The sequence below is a fragment of the Giraffa tippelskirchi genome, chromosome 9 (assembly GCF_054371585.1).
Source record: "Giraffa tippelskirchi isolate mGirTip1 chromosome 9, T2T-mGirTip1v1.2.pri, whole genome shotgun sequence".
NCBI lineage: Eukaryota > Metazoa > Chordata > Mammalia > Artiodactyla > Giraffidae > Giraffa > Giraffa tippelskirchi.
The window spans coordinates 142,902,934-142,923,394 of NC_137283.1; the positions used below are offsets into that span (position 1 = coordinate 142,902,934).

Here is a 20,461-nt window from a genome sequence, read left to right on the forward strand (position 1 = left end):
CTTGGGTGCAATCTCAAAAACAACAGAATGATCTCAGTTAAGTTTCCAAGGTAAACCATTCAACATCAAATAATCCAAGACTACGCCCTAACCACTAATGCCAAAGAAGCTAAAGTTGACTAGTTCCATGAAGACCTACAACATCTTCTTTAACTAACACCAAAAACATATGTCCTTTTTACCACAGGGGATTGGAATACAAAAACAGGAAGTCAAGAGATGTAACAGGCAAGTTTGGCCTTGGAGTACAAAGTAAAGTAGGGAAAAGGCTAACAGAGTTTTGTCAAGAAAACATGCTGGTCATAGAAAACATACTTTTTCAACAACCCAAGAGACAACTCTCCACACGGACATCACAAGATGGTCAATACCGAAATCAGATTATGTTCTTTGGAGCCAGAGATGGTGGAAAATTGATATAGTCAGCAAAAAGAAGCCCTAGAGCTGACTGTGGCTCAGATAATGAACTCCTTATTGCAAAATTAAGGTTTAAATTGAAAAAAGAAGGAAAAACCACTAGGCCATTCAGGTATGACCTATATCAGAAATCCCTTATGATTATACAGTGGAGGTGACAAATAGTTTCAAGGGATTAGATCTGGTAGACAGAGTTCCTGAAGAACTGTGGACAGAAGTTTCTATCACTGTACAAGAGGTGGTGATAAAAAGCATCCAAAATAAGAAGAAATGCAAGAAGGAAAGTGACTGTCTGAGGAGGCCTTACAAATAGCTGAGAAAAGAAGAGAAGGGAAAGGCAAAGGAGAAAGGAAAAGATATACCCAACTGAATGCAGAGTGCCAGAGAATAACAAGGGTAGATAAGAAAGCCTTCTTACGTGAACAATAGAGGAAAACAATAAAATGAGAAAGACTAGAGATCTCTTCAAGAAAAATATCTTCAAGAAAAGATATCAAGAGAACATTTCATGGAAGGATGGGAGTTATAAGGACCTAACAAAAGCAGGAGAGATTAAGAAGAGGTGGTAAGAATACACAGAACTATACAAAAAAGGTCTTAATGACCCAGATAACCAAGATGGTGTGGTCACTCACCTAGAGCCAGACATCCTGGAGTGTGAAGTCAAGTGAGCCTTAGGAAGCATTACTATGAACAAAACTAGAGGAGGTGATGTAATTCCAGCTGAGCTATTTCAAATCCTAAAAGATGATGCTGTTAAAGTGTTACACTCAATATGCCAGCAAATTCAGAAAACTTAGCAGTGGCCACAAGACTGCAAAAGATCAGTTTTCATTCCAGTTCCAAATAAGGGCATTGCCAAAGAATGTTAAAACTACTACACAATTGTACTCATTTCACTTGCCAGCAAGGTAATGCTCAAAATCCTTCACGTTAGGTTTCATCAGTACATGAACAGAGAACATCCAGACGTATAAGCTGGATTTAGAAAAGGCAGAGGAACCAGAGATCAAATTGCCAACATTAACTGGATCATGGAGAAAGCAAGGGAGTTTCAGAAAAACATCTATTTCTGTTTCATTGACTATGCTAAAGCCTTTGACTATGTGGACCACAACAAATCGTGGAAAATTCTTAAAGAGATAGGAATACCAGACCACCTTATCTGTCTCCTGAGAAACCTGCTTGCTTATTCTACTCATATGCAGAGTACATCACACAAAATGGCTGATGAATCACAAGATGGAATCAAGAATGCTGGGAGAAATATCAACAACCTGAGATATGCAGATACCACCATGATAATGGCAAAAAGTAAAGAAGAACTAAACAGTCTCTTGATGAGGATGAAAAAGGAGAGTGAAAAACCTGGCGTGAAACTCAACATTGAAAAAACTAATATCATGCTATCCAGTCCCATCACTTCATGGCAAAATAGAAGTGGAAAAAAATGGAAGCAGTGACAGATTTTATTTTCTTGGGCTTCAAAATCACTGTGGATAGTGACTACAGCCATGAAATAAAAGACACTTGTTCCTTGGAAGGGAAACTATGATAAATCTAGACAGTGTATTAAAAAGCAGAGACATCAATTTGCTGACAAAGGACTGCATAGTCAAAGCTATTGTTTTTCCAGCAGTCATGTACAGATGTGAGAGTTGGACCATAAAAATGACAGCATTGAAGAACTGATGCCTTTGGATTGTGGTGTTAGAGAAGACACTTGAGAGTCCCTTGGTCTGCAAGATCAAACCAGTCAATCTTAAAGGAAATCAACACTGAATATTCATTAGAAGGACTATTGCTGAAGCTGAAGTTCCAACACTAAAGCCACCTGATGTGAAGAGCCAACTGATTGGAAAAGACCCTGATGCTAGGAAAGATTGAAGGCAAAAGGAGAGGGGATGACAGAGGATGAGATGGTTAGATACCATCACTGACTCAAAGGACATCAACTTGAGCAAACTCTGAGAGATAGTGGAGGACAGAGAAGCCTGGCGTGCTGTAGTCTATGAGGTCTCAAAGCATTGGACATGACTTAGCACCTGAACAACAACAAATTTAACATCTATCCATACTTTTGCACTATGGATATACAAGTAAGTCTGAATGAGAATTAAGAAAATTTAAGGCTTTTATACAGCCTAATGTTTAAATTATTACTTTTAATGAAATAGTAATCCTAGTATTGACCTATTAGTGGGTACTGTCTCTGTTTCAGATATGATGCAAAGTATTTTATGAACATCATAAAAAAGCTTTTCATAATTTCTAAAGAACAAATCATTATCAAGAAAGTCTATTCATTGAGATATTTATGTACTATTATATCTTGGAGAACAATGAAAACATATGCAATTAATTATTTTAACTTAATTTAAAATCCATGATTTATTAATAGTATTCATTCTGGGCTCTGTGTGTTTGTAATGTGTGTTTACAAGGATAATGACTAAGATATATCTCTGTTAAATATCCATTCCATTAGGCATGTTTATAATATCTGCTAGGTGTATTTTATTACACACTGGTAAATAAGAGTCTCAACTCAAAAATTCACAAGAGATTACTGGTTATTATTTCTGCTACTAAACATATATAGTGAAAAATATCCAATACATTCTTGTTTCACTTTAAATCTCTTTGTTATAGAGCATACTATTATTATGTGAATACTAAATTGCAAACACGACAGGACTTGTGAAACTATACCATGGAATATAAGTCCAGAAAATAACAACTTGTTAAAAATTAGTGATACCTATGTGAAAAATACTTTATTTGAAGAAACACAAATATGCCAACTCTAAGTTTAGATCTTTAAAACATCAGAAAAAGTCAGAAAGTTACTTATATCAGGAACAATCAATGACTTAACTCAAACCTATCTATTGGCATTTGAAGAAAATAACTAGAGAAGTCAAGTGGTATGTCAAAGATTTATCTGGCCATAAATGATCCATTATAATATAATCATAAGGCACTGTCCCTTTGGGCAAAAGGAGCAGTATATAATTAGTTCTGATTAAAAACAAACTAACAATAATGAAACAAACAGAGCAAAAATTCTTCTTTCTTGTTTTTGCTTTTTCTCAGACATCTTGTAACTTGTCTTTAAAATTTCCATTTTAGGAATGTAGTCACATCTCAAATAAATAATATCACCTATGTTGACAGATGTTAGATTCATAATAAATCACTGCTGTATATAGGAATTAAGCTCTGTTCTTTGTCCATCCATGATTATTCAGTTTATCTACTCCCCATGTACTCTGGTATTTAAATATATATATATAAACTCAATTGTTTTGGGGAGGCCCCACTCTCTCATCATAAGTCTTTGTCTCATGACTTTATGGGATCTTTTATCATCTTATACCTTTGACTCAAATGTCTCAGTCAATTAGAAAAGTGAAATACAGAATTTCACTTTATAAGGTAATGACTTGTCTGAGAGAGGAAAACTCCTGAATAACCCAAAAATACCAATTCATCAAAACAAGTGATTTTTTAGTTAAAAGCTTTTTTGGATCAAAAGCTGCCAAACCAATTTGAAATAGCAGTTGGTAATATTTACACTTTGAGTTTTTACTCAATATGAAATATTTGTAATAAATTTTCTCATCTTAAAAAGGTCAGTACAGATGAAGATATTTTATCATCTTTACTACTATGATTGCTACACTTAGCTCAAGGATCCACACAATACTGGATGCCATCTTATAATCCATGAAATGAAGAGAGGGGGAGAATAAAGTGAAGAGAGAATGTCGACTATAGACTATAGACTATGTTGTCTAGATACCATGTAGCTTTCTATAGTTACGTATTCTTGGCTTTGTGTGGCTCAGGAAATGTTAGTCTCTTCTCAGTTTGACAATCAGATAAATTATTCATCTCCCTATGAGAAGGAACAAATGAGGGAATGGTAAACTAGGCATGAAGTAATAACTCCCAAACCCTTCCTCTATGACCATAAAGAGCCTATAATAGAAAAGAGTTTCACATCAACCATACTTAGTTTGATTTAATATATTTTCTTCAACAGTTATAGTTATTTGCCAATCATTTGCAATAAACAAATTTTAACTAAATTGTTCCAGTTAGGTGTAAAAGATTTCTGAATAGGAATATTCCCTTATCTCTTACTTTTCTGAATCATCATTCTCAAGAAAAACTTGAAGAAATAGTTAATGAAGAATATTATGTGACAAATACAATTTTGTGGATCTTGTCTAAAAATATTTGATTGCCTTCTGATTAACTGACATCACAAAACACATGGCAATTTTACTGTGTGGCTATTGGGTGCATCTCAAAATAAAGTCTGCAACAATTTCCACAATCTTTTCGCGTGTGTGTGTCTATAGTCAATTCTTCACATCATTTTAAACTAAATAAGATGCTTTTGAACTGTGGTGTTGGAGAAGACTCTTGAGAGTCCCTTGGACTGCAAGGAAATCCAACCAGTCCATCCTAAAGGAGATCAGTCCTGGGTGTTCATTGGAAGGACTGAAGCTGAAGCTCCAATACTTTGGCCATCTGATGCAAAGAGCTGACTCATTTGAAAAGATCCTGATGCTGGGAAAGACTGAGGGCAGGAGGAGAAGGGGATGACAGAGGAAGAGATGGTTGGATGGCATCATTGACTCGGTGGACATGGGTTTGGGTAGACTCCGGGAGTTGGTGATGGACAGGGAGGCCTGGTGTGCTGCGGCTCATGGGGTCGCAAAGAGTCGGACACGACTGAGCGACTGAACTGAATTGAAGGTAGTTTCTAGGCTTCCCAGGTGGTTTAGTGGGTGAAGAATCTGCCTGCAATACAGAAGGCACAAGAGACATGGATTTGATCCCTGAGTAGGAAAGATCTCCTGGAGGAGGGCAAAGTAACCCACTCCAGTATTCCTGCCTGGGAAATCCCATGGACAAAGGAGCCTGGCGGGCTACAGTCCATAGGGTTGCAGAGTCAGACACAACTAAAGCCACTGAGCATGAGTAAGGTAGTTTCCAGTAAGGGAAGATGGAATTGTTCTAATTAGTTGTCCTGACATTTTCAGAAGTTTTGAAACCTGTGGCTGGTGAGATTACTACTCCAATGAACTTCACACCTTTCAACAGAGGAAGCTAGGAAAAAATTCTACAGGGAGTCGTCAGTTAAAATGAAAACAAACCAAAGTAGCAACCTATATTTTAAACACTTCATGATATAGTTTTTTTAATTTCAAAAACTTTTAGAAATAGATCCAAGGCCAAGCAGTAAAAGCAGAGATGAAAATAAGCTGAACAAATTGAACAAAGCTTATTGTGATGAAATGAAGAAATTTCATTTTATGATTTCATTAGAAATAAACATGGAATAAGGGGAGAAAAGAGAGTTATGTTATAAATCTTCTTCCAGACAAAATAAATACTATATGTTTTTGTTATGTTTAGCTCCTCCTGGATTGAAAGAGTGAATATTACCTATTTCCCTAGTGTTCCATGAAACCAAGATGTTATAGGAATGTAAAAATAGATGTTACATGTTAGATTATGAAACCTTTCCTCTCTCTGTTCAATCTTGTTTGAATTCAAACCTGTTTTAGAAGAAAACAGGACTACATTGAAAGTGTACATATTCATGCTTTAAAATAGTTTGACATATTTCCAGCTCATGCTTCAGGGTTTCACTTCCATAATCATTGTCAGGAGTTTACATGCTCGATTTCAGCTTCTCTGCTGTCTTTATGGTTATTTATAAGTAATTTCAAACTTCATTAAACTTTACCTAATTATTAAAAATTAAAATATACTGTGTATTATAAGGGTAGTGAGATATTCTTGAATTAAAAAGTAAAGTTCCTTTTAGTATCAGTACTTAGAACCAACAAATAAAAATGTTGATAAATAAGTCCAATAATAAGGAACCAAATGAAATAAACTTTGTTCCATTCACAAATACATATTGTTTAATTTTTTAGCAAATAAAGATATATAGACTATCAAGAAAGGACAAAGTATGATAAATAAGGTAAAAATCCAACTGGAAGCTGTGGTGGTGGGTGGTTTAGTCACTAAGTCATGTCTGACTCTTGTGACCCCATGGACTGTACCCTGCCAGGCTCCTCTGTCCATGGGATTCTCCAGGCAAGAATACTGAAGTGGGTTGCCATTTCCTTCTCCAGGGTGTTTTCCCAGTCTCTTGCATTGCAGGTGGATTTTTACCTACTGAGCTATGAGGGAATCCCAACTGGAAGTTGAAGGCTACATATTACTTACATTTGCATGGATGTCCTTATGTCCAGCTGGACTGAGACAAGTGTAATATTTACAATCCTAGTACTTAACTATGGATCTGGTACATAGATGGTGCTCAAAAAAATACTGCTCAATTTAAGTTGGTAAATTAATTTTAATTTTTGTTTTGACAATAACAAGGCCACACTTCAAATAGATTAATTAGATAGCGAATGCTTGAGGTTGCCCTTGTTTTTCGTTAATGCAATATTTAAAGTGATATGAATTTTCTTACTTATATACTTTATGATATATAGTGTGGTTTATTCTTGATATGAAAATCAGTAAATGAATGCCTCAAAACCAAGTAGACAGAATTCAAAGATTATATCAGGTCAGATGGAAAGAAAGTGGGAAAAGAAGGAAGGTTAATTTTTAAACAGGTTGCCTTTTCTATACTATATGTTTGATCATATCAGATCAGTACGCCCCTGCCTAATTCATGTATGCATATTTTTCTCAGCATAATTTTTTTTGGCTTAAGTTTTTTTAATTTATTTATTTTTAGTTGAGGGATAATTTCTTTACAGTACTGTGTTGGTGAAGGGTATGAGATTTGTTAGGTCAATTTGTTAGGTGTCACATCTATGATCATGTTAAATTATATGGCAAAAGAGATTATTTAGGTGGGTCTAATCTAATCACAGGGCTTTCCAGGTGGCTCAGTGGTAAAGAATCCACCAGCCAATGCAGGAGATGTGTATTCAAGCCCTGGGTTGAGAAGATCCCTGGAGGAAATGGTAACCCACTCCGGTATTCTTGCCTGGATAATTCCATGGACAGAGGAGTCTGGCAGGCTACAGTCCATGGGTTTGCAAAGAGTTAGACATGACTGAGTGACTGAGCACACACACACACACAGACACACACACACAGTCTAATCACATAAGCCCTAAAAAGCAAAGAACATTTTCCAGCTAGTGGTTAGACAAGTAAAATCAAGAGATTCAAATGTGCCACTGATGCCTTGAAAATGGAAAAGACCATGTGAAAAACATGGAGTGACTTCCCTGGTGGTTCAAACAGTAAAGAATTCATCTGCAGTGCAGAACCTGGGTTCAATTCCTGGGTTGGGAAGATCCCCTGGAGGAGGGCATGGCAACCCACTCCAGTATTCTTGCCTGGGGAATCCCCATGGACAGAGGAGCCTAGCGGGCTATAGTCCATGGGGTGGCAAAGAGTTGGACACGACTGAGCAATTAAGCACACCACATGGGGAAAACATGAGACAAAGAAAGAACTTAGAAGAGGATGACATACCCTGATCTAACCTGGTAAGCAGAGAAATCAGTCGTGTCAAGCTTCAGACCTACCAATACTGGAAGAGAATATATTTGTGTTGCTTAAAGCTATTGCATTTGTGGTAACATGCTATACAGCCACAGAAAATGAATACAATATTGTAGACTCACTCTTCCCTCTCCTTCAAGGTAAAAACAGCCATGCATCAAATTTTTAGGAGTGCTATTAAGAAAAATCTATTTATGTTTGGCAGTTTCAACACAGATAAACATGGACTGGAAAACTGCCCTCCCCAATATCATTAATGTTAATTTTCAAGAATAAGACATGAGATACTTAATGCCTGAGATTTTATAAAGTATTTATATATTTTATCCTAACCTGCAATTATTAAAAATTATAAAATCTTATGTAACATTGCTTTGATGGTAATTATCCGAAGTACTATCTAAAATTAAATTATAAAATATAATTTGCTGACAAAAACACCATAGCCATTTGGAAAACACATATAAATCAATGTCCACATCAACGCATTTTACCTTAACAGTTATCATGAAAACATAACACTTCTTACCCACAGGATTGGCAAAATTGAATTTAAAAGTACACAGCATTGTTGAAGGTATGGAGGAACAACAATACACATACGCTCCTGAGTTATATGAGACTACAGAAAGAATTCGAGATTTCCTAATAATAATAAGCATGCACTCATTATTATTATTATGAGACACATAAATTCCACTTCCAGGTTTAAATCACAGAGAAACTCTTGAATGTATTTGTAAGGAGACAAAAAATAAATGTTGATTGGAGTCTACAGCCTTATTTGAAAGAGTAAAACAAAATAATACAAACAAAACCAAAATTTTCATTGAGAGTAGAACTGATAAATTATCTAGTAATCATATATTTCATATACTTCAGATGAAGGAAAATGAAGTAAACTATAAAAACTAACATAATCTGAATAAAATTAATCCTTACAATGAATGTATACAGTGTAATTCTAAAAGTTCAAAAACAAGCAAAAGTAATCATGGCTATAAGAATATAAATTGATAACAACCATTTTAGAAAATTTAGTATCTAAAAAACTAAATAATAAATATATAAGCTACCACTCCAGAATTTCCCTCCAATATATAAAACCAACAGAAATGAGTACATTTTGCACGAAAATGCATGTACTAGCAGCCCTATTTGTAGTAGGCAAAACTTGGAGCAGCCAAATATTTCACACATCAAAATGAACATATAAATGATGCTATATGCATACAATGTATTACCATGAGGAATTTTAGATGAATGAACTATAACTACATGCAACAACTTAGAGAAATCTCAAAAATATTAAGTAAAAGAAACCAGACACACGTGAATGTCTATTATGGCTTCATTTACATAATGCTCATAATTAGGCAAAATTAACTCATGGTGTTAGAATGCATGATGGTGTTTATCATTGGGGGAAAGAATACAGTCATTTTTTGTTATTCTTTTGTGTGTTGGTTTTATGGATGTAAAATTTATCAAGCTATACATTATAAATTTATTATTTCCTTTATGTATGCTATATTTGATGAAATGTTTAAGAAAGATTGCATTTTTCTAATAATTCACCTTTTTCTTTCCTCACCTAAGAAACAAATCAATGAGCTATTATTAGACACATTTAAAAGCCATATAGAACTACTGCTTACAGAATATTATGAAATACCTTTCATAGCTGAAGGTATTTAAAGAGAAAATTCACTAGCATTGTTTATAAGATTCTCACAATTTTAATATATTTTCTTCCTCTTCAAATTTCTTTTGCCCTAAGCTTATTAACAATGATGGAGAAAAAAATAAATGTAAAACTAGAAACTCTAGGTAATTTTTAATTTACAGTTTTATGCTTACTCTTACTTTGTTCTATAAAATCTGCCACTTTTCTTCCAAAGATTTTAAACCTACTCATTTCTTTCACTAAACTACTGTCTTTGTCCAGATCACAAGCATATTTTTTAAAGTTTCACAGCAATAACTTTTCACTTTACCATTTGGTATCAAGACAAAAATACCACAGTATCAGCCACTTGTATAAATTAATTCAATTATATTTCTGACAACAATTATGCCTTATATTTGTGAAAGCTTCAAGAATTCTTATAAAGTTCAGAATAAGTATACTTATAAATATTGCATTCAGCATAATTACAGCCTTAAACTTTAGACTCAAATAAATATACAACTTTTCTGATCATCATATCAGAAGATACACCAATAGTACACAAGGTTAGCATATTAACTACTCCAAAGTTTGCTCATAGTAGGCAGTAACAAACAATTCAATGTTCAAGTTATTTTAAAATATTTTTTAAGCTTCTATTTGTTCCTGATGACAGTTCTTGTACATAATGCTAATACATAGTTCGTAACGTTTTTTGGACTAAAATTGTTAAGAAATAGTGGTAGGCTGGAGACAACAATAATTTTTATATTCATTTAAATTATAGTATCACAGAGCTCTGAAAAACATTATCTCTAATCTTCCATAAAACAAGAGTTGATAACAATGCTGAACAAATGCTGTTGGCATAAGGCCCTGACAGGGTAGCTTTGATTAATGTTGTAGCTTTCATAAGGTGCTGCTGAAGAAGACAAAGTTCAGTAAATTAGAAGCAAAAGGAACTATGGAGAATGCCTGCCAGCAATGGCATGTTTACATGATTTACTTGCCACAGAAAAGCTTAGAGGGATTACAGGAAAAGCTAACCATGAAATAATACTCTCTGATACGTTGTCCCTCCAGGATTCAGGAACAAAACTCAGCTGCGTTGAAATTAACAAAATACTACCCATTCTTCTGAAGACAAAACCTGCCTACTACGAAGGAGAATCTGAGGAAATAGACTGCCATACCTATTGTTTTGAATATTCTTTCAGCAGTCTGAATCCTTATTCAGAAATGGTAGACAAAAGATAGAAAGGTATACAGTTAAGGAGGTAAGTATATAGGTAGATATATAGATGTAAATATGACCAAAACCTTTCCAATTTCTTAAATAGAAGCTTTGATCATTGTTTTCAGACATTTCTTTTTTCATATAACTTTTTAATGCCATAAATGCCTAATGCCAATTTTTAATTCATCTCATATTTTGATATGCTTTGAATTCTCTTTCATTCATTTCTCATGGTCCTCGTGATTTTTAAAATTTGACCCAAACTTAATTATGAAGATTAATGATTAATTTAATTATGTTGATTAACTTAGAAATTGCTGTTGTTCAGTCGCTAAGTCGTGTCCAACTCTTTTCGACCCCATGGACTGCAGCCAAGTTCATCCAAGTTGTTGGCAGAATTCACTTCTGTTATAGCTGTACTAAGTGTTTTTTTCCACATGTATTTTAGGATAAGTATGTCAACTTTTATTTTTAAAATCCTACTTTCATTTTAATATAGATGACATTAGATTTAAAGACCAACTTGGGAAGAATTTCCATAGTGATATTTAATCATTCAAACCATGAGTAAATTGCATCTTTCCATTTATAAAATTCTTGCACATGTTATATATTTATCACAGTTATTTTTATGATCCTCATTTCCCAACCTCAATAACTGGTTTGTCTGTGTGTCTGCTACAGTGTTTTTTTTTTTTTCCAACCTTATCAATATCAAAGCTTTCTGTCTTTTTACACATCTAGCAAATTTGTACTATGCCCTAGATACTGGGTATAAAAGAAATGAATGGCTAACTTTCACCCATGATTGTTCCCTTTTCCATATGTTAGGAAAATCTCACACCTAAATAAAATCGTGTTTTGAGCAGGGGATGAACTTGTTCTCCACTAGTTTGTCTTACTCCTCGAGCTTGACTTTCCTTGGATTTTAGATCGAAAACTTTCAGTTCAGTTCAGTCACTCAGTCGTGTCCGACTCTTTGCGACCCCATGAATCGCAGCACGCCAGGCCTCCCTGTCCATCACCAACTCCCGGAGTCTACCCAAACCCATGTCCATCGAGTCGGTGATGCCATCCAACCACCTCATCCTCTGTTGTCCCCTTCTCCTCCCGCCCTCAATCCTTCCCAGCATTAGGGTCTTTTCCAATGAGTCATCTCTTTGCATGAGGTGGCCAAAGTATTGGAGTTTCAGCTTCAACATCAGTCCTTCCAATGAACACCCAGGATTGATCTCCTTTAGGATGGATTGATTGGATCTCCTTGCAGTCCAAGGGACTCTCAAGAGTCTTCTTCAACACCACAGTTCAAAAGCATCAATCCTGTGGCGCTCAGCTTTCTTCACCATCCAACTCTCACATCCATACGTGACCACTGGAAAAACCATAGCCTTGACTAGATGGACTTTTGTTGGCAAAGTAATGTCTCTTCTTTTAAACATGGTATCTAGGTTGGCCATAACCTTCCCTCCAAGGAGTAAGCGTCTTTTAATTTCATGGCTGCAATCACCATCAGCAGTGATTTTGGAGCCCCAAAAAATAAAGTCTGACACTGTTTCCACTGTTTCCCCATCTATTTGCCATGAAGTGATGGGACCAGATACCATGATCTTAGTTTTCTGAACGTTGAGCTTTAAGCCAACTTTTTCACTCTCCTCTTTCACTTTCATCAAGAGGCTCTTTAGTTCTTCTTCACCTTCTGCCATAAGATTCTATATTCTCAGCATTAATGAGTCTATCACATAGATAGTTTGAGATTGGCTCTTCAGCCTCTCTCTATCACACACAGATTAAAAATTCCCTCTGTACTTTGCAGGTCTTCTCCCTCTAACAGGACTTTGTCCACTAAGTACCTAGTGATGGTGGAGAGTCTACCTTACCAACTCTGTACCACTCATTTTCCTTTAAAACACAGCATTCATCAAATAGCCTATGGGGGAAAATGACCTTAAATTTTGGATTTTTCTATGGTTTACTCAGTTGTACCAGCCAAACATGACTATCAGCATGTTTTATTTTACTTAGAAGTGGAAGTTCCTGTTTACACTTAATAAAAATAATTCCAAATTAAATTTGCCATATTACTATTTATTTACTACCTATGTAATATTTTTATATACCTTTTTCCTTTAGCTGTACTGTTTTCCTTAGTTCAGAAGTGTTAAAATGATGGTGATTTTGTATCCCACAGAACATATGGCAATATCTAGAGTTTTTTTATCTTACGTAGTGGGGGGAAGATAGTGCAAGCAATTATTGGTAGAGGCAGGAAAGAAACGAAAGAAAGTGAAGTTGTTCAGTCGTGTCTGACTCTTTGCGACCCTATGGACTGTAGCCTACCAGGCTCCTCAGTCCATGGAATTTCCCAGGCAAGAGTACTGGAGTGGGTTGCCATTTCCTTCTCCAGGGGATCTTCCCGACCAAGGGATTGAAGCCGGATCTCCTTCACTGCAGGCAGATGCTTTACCGTCTGGGTACAGGCAGGGGATGTTGTTAAATATCTTACAATGCACAGAACAGTTAATTATCTGTCTCAAAACATCAATACAGTCAAAACTGAAGAATTCTGCTTTAGTTTAACTACTTCTACTATTCTGTTTTCCCTTATAAATTCCCTTGTATTTTTACTAATCTTTTATAGAAAATCCTAAGAATATGCATTATTCACTGATTAAATTCTAAAATACACGTATATCTTTTCCTCATTCTACACAATAAAAGGTCTTTGAAATAATTTAGGTCATTTACACCATATTACATTTGTATAATTATTGTGTTCAATCTTAATCCCCATTATTAAACTCCATGAGGTATTAATATTTTTTTATTTATATTGTTAAGTATCTGTCTTTTTTTATAATGTATTTACCCTTTCTATTGTTCTTTATCACCCACCATCTCTATCTCTCTCTGGATCATTTTTTTTTCTGTATGAAGAATGCTTTTTAGTATTTCCTTTATCACATATGTTTTGCTGAAGACCTCTTAGATTTTTTTCTTTGAAAACTTCTTAACTTGCCTTAATTACTGAACAACAGTTTGCTTAGCAAAAAAATTTTTTAAATTAGCATTTTATTTCTCTAATTAAAGATATAATTCCATACCTTTCTGGTCTCCATTTTTTTGACAGTTCCACTGCATCATATCAGTATTAGAGTTGCTCATTTAAAGACAACGTTTTTCTCTATCTTTGGTTTTAGGTAGTTTTACTATGCTGTTTTAGGCATGGTTTTCTCTTTATTTATCCTTATTGGCTTTTTCAGAGTATCTTCAATCTGCGGCTTTATGTCTTTCATCAATTTTGGAAAATTGTCAGTTATTATCTCTTCAAATATATGCTTGTCACTCTCTCTTCTCTTTCTGAAACTAGTTAAATATATGTTGAACCTCTCCCTTGTACTGTATGTCTGTTATACCTTTTCTATCTTTTTATACTTTTGTATATATGCTTCAAAATGGGTACCATACTATGATCTCATTTCTAGTTCTTTAATTCTCTCATCACCTGTAGAATCTTCTGCAAAATCCTGCTACTATTTCCAGTATCAGCTGCTGTATTTTTATGTTTTCAGTGATAAAACTGTCATTTAATTGTTCTTTTTTCAAAAAATTACATGTCATTTCATCTCTTGAACATCTTAACTGCAGTTATTTTAAAAGTCATGTACAAGAACTCCTGTGTCACATCTGTGCTTCTTTTGCATCAGTTTCTAACATCATTTTTCCTCATGTTTTTCAATAATTTTGAATGCCTAAAATCTTTTAATGATTATATACAGCTCATATAAAAACTTTGTAGAGAAAATGTAAGGCTCTTATTTTACTCTCTCTAGAGACTTTTTTCAATTTCAGCAGAAGCTATTTTATGCTGGGAAAATATAAGCCTAATCTAATATGCATTAAACTGATTTGAAACTGGCCTTCAGTCTCTATGGGCTTCTGTATGAGTGACTCAGCTATAAAGAATCTGCCTGCAGTGCAGTAGCCACTGAAAACGCGGGTTTGATTCCTGGGTTGGGAAGATTCCCTGGAGAAAGCCATGGCAACCCACTCCAACATTGTTGCCTGGAGAATCCCATGGACAGAGGAGCCTGATGGCTACAGTCCAAAGAGTCTGACATGACTGAAGCAACTTAGCACACATACAAGCATTCAGTCTCTATCAGGGATGACATAATTTGAATCAACATTGTTCCCTGCATTGATCTCTGGGAGTGTTCCAGCTGAAAGCCTGGGATGTATACACAGGAGCCTCTTATTTGGCAGGCCACATACTCCACTTACCTCTGAGTCCCATGAGATAGTCAGCAGCTCAGTTTCACAGACAGTTTTATATTAAGCAAATTTCTGATGGAATAAAGGAAGAAGTAAATTATTTAGCTCCTTTTTCAATAAAGAGAAATAATTATATCTCTAAGGTTTTGTGCAGATTAGAGTTCAAGAGATGTTATGTAGTGAAAAGGAAACAGGCTTCTTATACAAAAAAAAAAAAAAACTTCCCTTCTGGTTCCAATGCTGAGAAAACAACCAGGTTCTGTGTGAAAATAGAGGTCACAGACCTTACCAGGTAAAGTCTGGCTGCTAAGACAAGGGCCTTCTAGACCTTAGCTGATAAATCCCTTAGAAAGAATTATTGGTTCTAAGAACTCAAATATATCACAATTAATTGAAACAGCCAAATTTATTGACAGTTCATAGTCTGAGAGATTGTCAGAAGACTCTGAGACTCACTCAAGGATTCCCCAGATTCCCTGATAAGAAGACCAGGCCAAAGTGGAATTGGACTGAGCCAAGAGAAGAAAAATTGCTTTTATGCTATTCCGAGAATCAGAATATAGTTCAGACGAATGTAGCTTAAAACATTCCAGTAAGGTACTGTCAAACATAATTATTGTTATTCATGGCTAAAACTTTAAAACTGATGTGCATTTAAAAGAACATTTAAAAACACTCACGGTGGCAGAGTGAAATATTCATTTCTGTGCCTAAGCTAAGACTATTAGAATATATTAAATAAAATTAAATAGAAAAGATACAAACGCTCCCATAAACTGAAGACTTTGAAATATAGACTTTATATATGTACTTTAAAGTGGTACTTTCCCAACATTTATAGTGAAACATATCTGTTTGAAAGTCACCAAAATCTTCCTCCAGCATGACTCTGATTTTCAAGCTTTAAAATACTAATCAGTCCAGTTCAGTTCAGTTCAGTCGCTAATCAGTAGCATTCCTTAAAAAAGAAAATCTGCAGTCTAGATGCAAGAGGTATTGCAATTAAAATCTCTAAGACATACAAAAAAGCTGTCTTCATAGTAGCACACTCAAGCTGCATATTAAACATATATATGAAAGACTCCCTAGGGCAGATGAGCTTTTTAATCACAGTGTTTGACTTTCCATATCTGATTTGTTGCTCCTTCTATGGCAGGAGGATGGACATGGTAGCACATTTTTCTCTAATTTCTTGATAAGCACTACTATCAACCTGACAGCCTGGACTGATTAAATATCCCTATTCACATGCAGACATAACCACTGCCTTTAAGAATCTCTGAAGCTAAAATTAAATGTGAATTAACAAGGACCCCAAATCCCTCTTCAGTTTCTTTCCTTTCAGGCAATTTTACATACTGCTTTGTGGGAAAAGAGTGTACTTATAAATAGCACTTATTTGTTTCTATTTTATTGGTTCAGTAGAGGTCAGATGAGATCCAGCCAAGGGAAGAATAGTAAAATAGCATAAAGCAAAACAAAACCAAATTTAGAAAAAGAAATGTACTAAGTACAGAATCCAATAGATATGAAAGTTTAAACAGGAAGTTCAGAGTTTAAGGAAACAAAAAAGCAAGCACATCTCCTATGACTAGCTTAGCAAATACTAAATTGTTAGAGAAGACAGAATATAAGCCAGAAAACCCAGGTTACAGCCCTGGGCACAAAAATGTCAGGTGGCTATTACAGACAACATAGGGCTAAATAAAGATTTTAGCTCAGACAGTAAAGCATCTGCCTGCAATGCAGGAGACCCAGGTTCGATCCCCAGGGATCCCTGGGACGATCCCCTGGAGAAGGAAATGGCAACCCACTGCAGTATCCTTGCCTGGAAAATTCCATGGACACAGGAGCCATGAGGTCACAAAGAGTTGGACATGACTGAGTGACTAACACAGCTGACACAGCTAATACAGCTGACACAATAAAAATATGTGTTACTTTGGCATAGAGTTTTGATCATCAAAGGAGACAATGGAGCTTTACAAGTTTGTGAGCAATTCGAAGGTTCTGTGAGCTAGGACTCTCGGTAGCTATCAGCTTAGAGTCAAAGTTATTCTGAGGTCCCAGGAAACCTGAATTCAGAGAGTAATGAAAACTGGTACAGGTGTGTCAGACTGGTTATTCAGAGAGAGGAATGGGGTACAGAATCAGGCCATTGCCAAGATCTTTTCATATAATCTTCCTTCTGCTATTGTATTACTAATATAGTCTGAGCTTTCACACATATATAGGGTTGGCCAAAAAGTTCATTTTCCGTAAGATTTTATGGAAAAATCCAAACAAACTTTTTGGCCAACCCAATAGATGAGACTGACTATGATTCATATTAATACTGTCTGAAAATTTTACTACATTTTGGTAATCAATTTGCTTTCCCAAGAACTGAAAAGTATCAATATACTCCTAACTTCTTCCAGTCTTCTCAAATTTCCAGACTTATCTCCCTTACCTTTCCCATTTTTCATCCACTTTTCAGAGTAATAGAAATTATCCCACCTACATCTTCCCAGCAACAAATTACAAACTTTTCTTTCCTCCCCAGAAAAGGTGGTTTGCTTCATTGTTCTCTAGAGTCATTCATAATACTGAAAACAGGAAAGGTCACACAGCCTTAAACTAACTCCACAAGAAAGTCCAGAGTTTAAATTAAATCTCATTCAGTGTAACTTTGGTTGTGTGATTCCACTCTAGACAGCTATTGGCTGTGATATGCCTAGGTCTGCAAAAGTGTTCACCTTAAGTTCTCCACTGGGGAAGAGGGAAGGGATGGTGGAACAGTCCTCTGAAATGTCTCAGAGGTGAGCCCAGAGCAGCCAAGCATTCATTAAGCCCAGGACTGGGCACACAAGATGGTAAATGAAACTGAGGTATCCAGGCACAGCAAAAGAGCTGTCTGCTCTAACACAGGGAATATCTAATTAGAGCTTTTGAAAGCAGGTAAAACTTGCATTTACAATAGCCTCCCAGATATAAATTATCAGTAGATAACCTAACAGAAATGCAAAGTACCTTTTCAGAAACTCAATCAAATTAAAAAAGAAAACCTTGTAGAGGTAAATGATGTTAATGGATTAGAAATGCTAGCAGTGTAATACTGGAAACATATCATTCTCCAAAACTGGTCTATACAGTCAATAAAATTCCAATTAAAAGTCCAATAGGATTTGGGGCATAAAAATCATAAATTAAGTCTAAACTTTAAACAAAAGAACACAATAACATAAATGAAGGCAATTCTGAGAAGGTAGACCAAAAAGGAAGAGTTTCTTACCAAAGTCAAACACATTTTACACAATAATAATTAAATCAGTGTGATGTTGGTCTAGAAAGACAAAAGTATCAAATCTTGACCAGAGATTGTCCTTAGCATCTTATGTTGATGATTTATCTATGGAGTGTGTGAAATATGAGAGAAAGGCCTGGAAATATAATTGGGGATAAGAATCAGAAAAAGGGTGGAAAGAAAAGGTATAAGATAAACTAGACAGAACAATAATAAGTTACCAGTTATTCATACAATGGGTTGTTATTTGGCCATAAAAAGAAATGAAGTATTGATTCAATATACAACATGAGTGAACTTTGAAAACACTGTGCTGAGTGAAAGAATCCAGATACAAAAGGCCTCACATTGTACAATTCCATTTAGTACAAAATGTCCATAATAGACAAATCTATAGAGGCAGAAAGTAGATTAATAGTGGTAGGAAAGGAAGAAATGGGGAGTGACTGCAAATAGGTATAGGGCTTCTGGGGGTGGATGATGAAATGTTCTGAAATTAGATTGTGGTGACTGATGCAAAGCTTTGTGAATCTACTAAAAACCACTGAATTGTATACTGTAAAAGGGTGAACTTTATGGTATATGATCTCAATAAAACTGTCAGTACAAATATTTATATTTTGAACCATTCCTGTAATATCTCCTAGAGTAAAAAACATAAAATAAAAAATTAAATAATAGGGAATCAGAGGAATTTATCATGGATTTCAAGGAGGCACAACATATTTCCTATGGCAAAAAGAAAGGTCAAAAATTAAGAACTGTGGGTTGCAGTACAGAGATAGTGCTTTCCCTCACTTCTCTTCATTTTTCCAAACAGATTTCAAAATTATAGTACCAATAAAAAAGTATATATACATTTCTAACATTGATGGATCTTAACTGCAATAAACAAAACTTTGAGTGATTTTTTTCTTAAATTGTTGACATCAATTTCATCATCCATTATGAAATATAGATTCTTACACCAATTGTCTTTCAAAGGTTTTTATTGCTTATAATGTATAATTCATTCTCATTTTATACACCATGGAGGAGGAAATGGAAGTATGTTATTTTTAGAGACTGATTACAAATTGATCCTTAAGACACTCTTTAACTAGTTTAATTTAAACAATTGTCTGAAAATCTCCCAAATAACCTTTTCTCAGGTACCTTCTTTGTGGCTTTAAATTCAGTCAACTAATCTGATTCCCAGTCATCCTTTTTCATAGCATAATTAGAATGAATCCAGTTGCTTTACTAGATGCTTTTGGGTATTATTTGACAACTATGATTGACATTTTAATAACTATTGTACTTACATCAATAAATATTATTTAGCACATTTTCTAGGGCAATAGTAAAGTTAAAAATGCATTTAGCTGGCTTAGTTATTAAATCTGAAAATGCCTTCAAAATGAGGAAGCCAGAATATTTATCTGAATGGATTCAATGTTTTATAATTTTTTAAATGCCAAGTAATTAAGTTTAGAGTCTAGGAAATTGTACTTATAGTGAAAATCATGTACATATAAGTGTAACTTACATTTTATTTCAGTACATGCACAAAAATATATCCCATCTTTTACATTACCTATAACCAGGTATTCGCCTTCATTTCATTGGATTTCAAAAAAGAGAACCTAAATAGTTGCTCTCAAGAAATACATCATAAAATAAGCCACTTTTAGATATGATTTTATTATTTGGAATAACTTCTAAAAGGGAAATGCAGCAATTCTTGCTATGTAATTTAGGTCAAGTGTCTTAGTTGCTCAGAGCTAATACATAATGTAATCATCATCATCTCTAAAACTCTTTCAATCTGTAATAGTCATAGATTATAACAAGAAGAGATACGGATGTTTCTCAAACATGCGATGGCACGGTATGGACATCAGTTGGAGTCTGTCTGCCAAAAATCTCTTCACCCTTTGTTCACATATCAGTTGGTGCAAGAGAGAGTAACCTACTCTAGACATTTTATCAGAAATAAATTTAGATGCTTACAAATTACTGAATTTACTAAAGT

The 20,461-nt window shown here is 34.9% G+C and overlaps 1 long non-coding RNA gene across 1 annotated transcript in view; it reads right to left on the reverse strand.

Annotated features, from left to right (window-relative positions):
- Positions 1-14,075: 14,075 nt before the first annotated feature.
- LOC145522048 (uncharacterized) overlaps positions 14,076-20,461 on the reverse strand; it is a 33,261-nt gene continuing 26,875 nt past the window's right edge. Inside the window, exon 2 of the long non-coding RNA XR_014065872.1 lies at positions 14,076-15,233. This is a non-coding gene — a long non-coding RNA (uncharacterized LOC145522048). The remainder of the gene's footprint in view (positions 15,234-20,461) is intronic.